Here is a 7,391-nt window from a genome sequence, read left to right as displayed (position 1 = left end):
TTACATTTATATAGCGCCTTTCATGTCGGGAGGACGTCCGGTAGATTTGGGTGAGGTCTAGCCGAATCTGGCTGGGGAACATTAGGTTGGATTTGAGCCAGGTTCGTTCAGCGGTACACACCTGTGGATCGAGGGGGCAGAGGTGGCTGGGGTACCGGCGGGGGGGGGCGGGGGGAGTGAAGGCTTCCTGGTGGGACCCTCCAGGGTTGCACGGTAACTCTCAGCTTGGTTTGGAGACTCTTCAGCACGGCAATGGGTTTCCGCGTGGGTCAGACACCCGGCTGAACCGAAGAGAAAATCTATTTCGCAGATGTTGCAATGTTTTTAATGTTTCTCTTCCCGCTTCCTGACAGGCCGGGGGTGTGGAGCGGGCAGGTCAACCTGAGTTGGCAACGATACTCCGGATGCGATAACTCTCCACCCACACACACCCACACCCTCACTGCACCCTCCACACACACCTATGTACTGTTTCTCTCTCTCTCTCTACCCCTGGGTCTCCTACCAATGACCCAGGGGAAAAGTCGCGTCGATTTCAGACAGTGGCTGCTCGAGGTGAGGGCAGTAGCTGAGGGAGAGGAAGCGAAGGTACTGGGAGAACTATTTTATTGTTTCGAATATTAGAGTTTTTCATTCAGCACAGCCCTGGCAGAACCCAGACACCACCGCAGCATTTTAGTGAGTAATTTCCTGTAGTTTTATTTGCAATGGTAGTCCCACAAACGGTTGTTCAGTTGTTAACGATTGACCAATTTATTAATTTTTTGGGGGGGAGGGATTATTACCCCGGAAAGCGATCCACCAAACGATTAACAACCGGGTTCCTACTCGCTGCGAGATAAACAGAGTGGTGTGGAGTAAGGAGGTTTCCCCACTCGGCATTCGAACCCGGGTCCTCTCTCTTGCGAGGCGAGTGCTCTAACCAATACATTACAGGACTCCAGTGGGGGGGAGTTCGTACATGGATGCTTCGTTGGAACACGAGAGGCAAGGAACTTAAGCGGAGTAAGGAAACTTGCCTACGGTTTCGCCCCGTCCGGGATTATGGGGCTAAGGATAGGATCGAGGACAGACACCCTTGTGAGAGTACAAACACCAGCTGGACTGGTTAACCTATAAATTTGTAGCCTCCGCTGACTGAGATCAGCCAACTCTATTTTCTAATCTTTTATTTTTCTGGGACGGTTTTCGGGTTCAGCTGTGAGCTGCACACTCTTTAATCTCTCTGGCCGCAACATCTCAAAACAACATCTGCAAAGGGCTGTCTTTGCTGAGCCCATGTACAGTAGCGTCGACTCTCTGGATGACATGGATCTCGCTGTACTGTACACAGCTATAATAAGGATTTCCCTTCAACTGCCCCGTGCCAAATGTCAGAACCCATTCAAATATTTACTCTGCGGTGAGTATCCTGGTAACGCCACAGAACAACTCACACCTTCCTGCCGTGTGTCTGAGACGCTTTTAAATATCCTGCTTATAATTACGTGAAGCGTTGCAATAAAAGTCTTAAAGGAGCCTGACTTTCGTGATGAATTTCTCCCTTCTGTTTTAAGTCAAAGCGTCTTTGGCCAACACTCAGAGGATCCCAACGATAACAACAACAACAACAACAACAACACGTTGCATTTATACTCCACACTCCTCTGTTTACCCAGCCGTAAGTAGGAACCCGGTTGTTAGTCGATTGGCAGATCGCTTTCCGGGGGTAATATTCCCTCCAAAAAAATAAATCAATAAATAATAATTTGGTCCCTCAATCCACGACTGTTTGCGGGACTCTGCTGTGCGCGATTGGCCCACACAATACACAGTGGATTAACTCCACAATATATATATATAATATATATATCCTGCGAAGTGCTTTGAGACGTCTCAACGACGTGAGAGGGCGCTGCATCAATTGCGAGGATTATTCCGAAAACAAGACAAGGTGCACTAGAAAATCCAGCTGTTGTATTGACTTGCTGAGATCAGCATTCTGGAGGACTGGGTGACCGTGTGTGTGGGTGTGTGTGTGTGTGTGTAGGTGTGTGTGTGTGTAGATGTGTGGGTGTGTAGGTGTGTGTGTGTGTAGTTAATTCGATTTCACGCTGCAGGCTGTGTGGCTGATCTTAGATAAGAAGCTCCGCAGGGAACTTGGGTGGAGCAGGTCCCTGGGCAAGAATAACTGAGAGAACAGATTCCAGCGCTTATCCAAAGAAATCATTGCAATCCACTTTACCCTGAGCTCAGTCCCTTTCCCACCATTATTAAAGCTTTCGAATTGAGGGTCGGTTCAGGTCAATCAATGTGGGACTGTGGCCTCCAGGCCTGAACAATGTGACACTTCCCATCTCACAGCAACGCAGGCCAACAACAAGGTAATTCAGATGTGGGATTTTACTACTTGTCCCGGTCACATCGCGGTTAGTATCGCTATTAACCCTGGTTACGTGCGCGCGTTTATGGAGTCACCTAGCGCGGCGGCTAGATCGCTCGCCTTGCAAGCAAGAGGACCCGGGTTCGATACCCGGTCAGGGCAAAACCTGAGGCAAGATTCACGTGTCTCGGTTTGCCCAGCGCAACCAGGTTGTTAGTCAATTGGCGGATAATCACCAGGGAGCAATGATCCCTTCCCCGTCGAAGTCCACGACTGTTTGTGGGACGCTGCTGTGTGCAATTGGCTGCTGCGTTTTGCCCATAAAGTACACACTCAATCAACTGTGCAGTGTATCTTGTGAAGCGCTTTGAGACGTCTCAGCGACGTGATAAGGTGCTATGTCCAAATGTGAGGATTGTTATTATTATAACCTCTGGTTCATTCTGTTAAACTCACCATTGTTTAAAGTCCCAACATTTCTCTCACTCAATACTCTGTGAAATGGTTATTATTCTAAGAGGAGCTGGAGTGGCACACCCTCTTTGTCACCATTCTTCGATGCTAATCTCTTAATTGTTTGGCGGCTGGATTTACAGAGTCTACTCAGCAGTCCTGGAGCTCTCCTTCCCAGTCTCCTGTTATTGTAAATACTGTACAATGTACCGTGTGTGTGTGGGGGGAGGGGGTGGGAGGAGAGGGGTGGGGGGCTGCAGACCATTTCATGGGAATCAGTTGCAAATTATAATACGTCATATAATTATAATGTTTCATATAACGTCTTTCACGTTGTGAGGACGTCTCAAAACGCTTTGCAGGATCTACCTTCCTCTTCGACCGCGCTTACGGTCACCTCCCCCTCCCCCCGGCTCTGTGTTTCGCCCACGACCAGTCAAGCCACTTTACCTTATATCCTGCAAAGCGTTTTGAGGCGTCTCAACGACGTGATAAGGCGCTGTATCGGATGCCAGGATTATTATTATTCATGAATGTAAAGATGGAGTGTGTTGCGGAGTGAGCAAACGAGCGTGTGTGTAAGTGCTTGTGATGTGTGGCACTGGTGTCCCTGGGACCCTCGCTATCAGTAACACTCTGTTAACAGATGCTCCGAGAGGATGTTATCATAACCTCTCAGGAATGGCCTGGAATCCAAATGGTCAAAGGGCACCCACCTTCTGAGACACCCTGAGCCCCTGCACGCTGCTAAAAACAGGTTTGTTTTTCAATTCTCACCAGAAAGTCCGGGGGGGGGGGGGGGGGAGGGATGAGCGAATGTTTTTGTATTCGTGAAGAGAACAACACATATTCATCTCCGAGTCTCTGCCCCGGTCTTTCACCGACGGAGTGAAGAAAGGAAATGGCTCATGAGCTGGTACTGACTGAGAGGCCGCTTACATTTTCTGCTCATTTTCTGCACTATGTGGGGTGGGGGGGTGGGAGGAGGGGAGAGCCTTTAGCCACATTGAGGAGTAACGTATACTTCACCATGTAAATTATGGTTGCCCTTTGCCTCCGAAGGCCGTTCGGACCTTCAGCCTCTCTGCCCCCACCCTTTGGAACTCCCCTCCTTAGCCTCCTTCAAGGCACATCTCAAGGCACCCTCGTACCCCCCCCCCCACCCTCCCTGCCCTCCAACCCCTCCTGATCCCAACCCCCAGCTCGGGTCCAAATCCCTGACTGTCCAGCGCCTTGGGACGTCCTCCCGACGTGAAAGGCAACGTGTAAATGTCACGTGTTGCTGTTGACAATGGCCGGTCGTTCACGCAATGTGAACACCCGAGTGTGTGAATTTCTTTACAGTGCGGAAGCTTCTGCTCACGCCAGCAACCACACTCTGTGGATAGCAAGCAATGTAACCTCGTGCCAGGGAATATCCGACAAGAACAGTCTGCTTGCTAACCGCACTGGCACAATCCATTGCCCCCGGATTTTATTTGGGGAGATTGTTGGCCAGGACAGGTAGGAGATAGAAACTCGTTTCTCTTTCCAATAGCCTCGTGGAATCTTTTACGTCCACCTGAACAGGCGGGTCATATTGCACGTGAAAGAGTGAGAGGAAGAGAGAGAACATTTTAATAGCGCTATATCAAATGCAAGGATTATTATGATCAATTTGAGCTGGAATCAAATGACTTTTAGCCCCGTCTCAGAAGTTTTTGGTGAAAGCTTCACAATGAATTGGACTTACAGTAAATGACCAGATGCTTATACCATTGGGAATCCATTCATGATACATTGTTTACTCGTTTCCTGATCCAATGGATGAGACATTGAACAGGTCTCATCTGCTTGTTTAAGTGGATGTTAAAGATCCTGGGATATTATTCAAAAAGAGAAGGGGATGTGTCTGGGCCAACGTTACCTCAGATAACGTTGGTTATTCACTTCAATGGCTATTTGTGGGGCATTGTTGTGGGCAAACAGGCTACACTTTCCCCTACACTACCCCTGACAAGAAACCCTTTGAGACATTTTGATTTGATAAAGCTTTATAGAAAATGCAATTTTTTAATGTGCACTGTAATAATAATAATAATCCCTGCGATTGATACGGCGCCTTATCACGTCGTCGAGACGTCTCAAAGGGCCTCACAGAATATACTGTAAAGCGAAGTGACTGCGTGTTTTGTGGGCGAAACCCACAGTTTATATTTAATTATAAATTTATATTTATATTTTTATATAGCACCTTATCACATCTCAAAGTGCTTCACAGTCACAACATATTGAGAATCATTTTGTATATTGCCAACCTTTTGGCCAACACTGACCCGTACAGGGAGCAGTAATAGTTATTTGTTTTTTTTAGCCCCTCAAAACACTTTAACAGGTAGTTAGTATAATAATGTTTGCATTTGATATTGCGCCATACCACATCAAGACGTCTCAAAGCGCTTCACAGGATTTTACTGTGAAGCTTAGTGGCTGTAGGCGAACACAGCAGCTATTTGGATACAACAAAAGTCCCAGAAAAAAGCCACGAGTTAACTGACCAATTCATTTGGAGGGTCATTGATCTGGGAACTGGGAGACATTGGCTATTGATCTAGAATTTCATTTGTTTTCTTTTTGATGGTCTTGTCTAAGCATTACTGATTAACGCTATACCACTGTGTGACAACAAGCAGCAGAAAAAACAACAGCCACTTGGTGACTTCCGGAGGTACAATGTGAATGTATTTCTTTATTTCATTAAGAGATATTCCTACAGGATGTCCCAATTAAGGTTGAAAGCTTTGTTTACAATGGGCTCTCAGCAAAGCGCAGCCCGTAGACACAATACAGCAGAGCGCTGGAGACAATGCAAATAGACCACAAATCAAAGTGTGATTTGTGTTCACTGCTTCTTTCTGCTGTTTGGGGGAGCCTTGTTGTTTCAGATTGCCGTTCTGGGCATTTGAGTTTGTCCAGTGGATTATGTTTAGGAATCCCTATTTATCATCCCGGGGCATGTGGTTTAATTGCTCTTTGATTGCACAATTCCAGGACTGATCTAAATAATGGGATTCTGTTCTGTTAAGCCTTTTCTGACAGTGTTGTGTGGTTTTTTNCTGGCCAAGAATTTAATATTGGTCCAGGGTGTCAGAGGAAGAACAGGAGTTCATCACTGACTCTGTTTGTCCGATGTTAGACTACCAACTAGTGACTATCCTTGGAGCTGAACTGGTGGGTCCACAGTATTCCAGGGCCCTCACCGCTGATGACAGTACAGCCCAGCCTGGCTCATCGGCAGGACTTGGAAAAGCAGATCAGTCACTGGGAACAACACAACAACGTCTCATAAACAGCCATAAAGTGAATGACCGCTTTTACACTGATTACTTGCGAAACTGCTTCAAAACAGTTCAATGTGATAAAATACATGTTTTTTTTGTTTCTTACACCCAAATTTCCAGATCTGCAGGAAGGGCTGGGAGGAAGGCGAACAAATCCAAAGCATATTTAAGGCATGAATATCTGCACATAGTTCAGTTATGATAATAAAATATGGTGCGCAATTGAAATGTTTCTCTGTTTTGCCCTTTCCAGCTCTGCTGCCTCAAACGTGCAAAGTCTTAAAAAAAACAAAAGGAAGTTTGGCAAATTAAAGGCACATGCGCCACGAAACACCATAGAACAGATGCCGGAGAGTATCCTTTCATCGGAAGACTTTGAATTAAAATCGAATACCTGCACTCCCCTTTAACCTGTGGGGTTCTAGGTTTGAGGGAGCCCAAACTTGAGGGAGGGAGCGTGGGAAATGAAAGTATCCTCTATGTGGGTCCTGTATGATACGCTTGTTGCCCGTCTCCATCCAGTTCCGAGAGGTAAGACCAATAATAATAATAATAATCCTTGCATTTGATACAGCTCCTTATCACGTCTTCCATTGGCTGAATGGGAGATGGGACCTCGGTTTAACATCTCATCCTCACCGACAGGAGTTGTAGGTCAGAGGTGACGTCCTTCGGATGAGATTTTGATAGACCTCCACACGCAAACTAATGAGAAAGTTAATAAATCTCAGCTCAGAGACAGAGCCTGGGCTGGTCGTGGATTATAATACAAGCATCTCGTGTGAAGATACTAGCCTTTGCACGCACAAAAAAGTGAATACAATACTATAGGTCATTACTGATAAAGCGCTGTATCAGCTCTGAGCCTAGCTCTCGGACCCTAAGTCTTCCAGTCTGTAGTCATTGCTGCCCTCGCCTTGTGTTGCTATCTCTGTATCTTCCTGGACTGTCTCCATCTCTTGGCATTTCTCTGAGGCCAGAAGGGAGTGGGTGGGGACGGCCATTCGTTAAACGATTTATTGTTTCACAAGTCTTATCAGAAGTTGAACGGCAGGAGCGGGAGGAACAGAAGAACCAAAGAGATGGGATGTGTCCTTTTCCATAAGCTGTTGAAATATGGCCTTGATCACTTTAACCCTTGCCAGAGGAATTTGGTGTTTACCCCTTTGTGATTGATGTGAATGTTTCTATCCGAGAGTATTTCCTGGATCATGCGCTGCCGACACCATTGACCACACAGAGACTTACAGATAAGA

The 7,391-nt window shown here is 46.7% G+C and overlaps 1 long non-coding RNA gene across 1 annotated transcript; it reads left to right on the top strand.

The window, feature by feature from the left end:
- Window positions 1-2,338: 2,338 nt before the first annotated feature.
- LOC121849599 lies at window positions 2,339-6,489 on the top strand. The gene is made up of 3 exons (XR_006085277.1): window positions 2,339-2,363; window positions 3,462-3,572; window positions 6,389-6,489. It is a non-coding gene; the product is annotated as an uncharacterized LOC121849599 (long non-coding RNA).
- Window positions 6,490-7,391: the final 902 nt, after the last annotated feature.

This window comes from Callorhinchus milii, unplaced genomic scaffold (genome assembly GCF_018977255.1).
Source record: "Callorhinchus milii isolate IMCB2004 unplaced genomic scaffold, IMCB_Cmil_1.0 Scaffold8, whole genome shotgun sequence".
NCBI classification, from domain to species: Eukaryota; Metazoa; Chordata; class Chondrichthyes; order Chimaeriformes; family Callorhinchidae; genus Callorhinchus; species Callorhinchus milii.
This window is presented reverse-complemented; position numbering and strand designations above follow the sequence as displayed.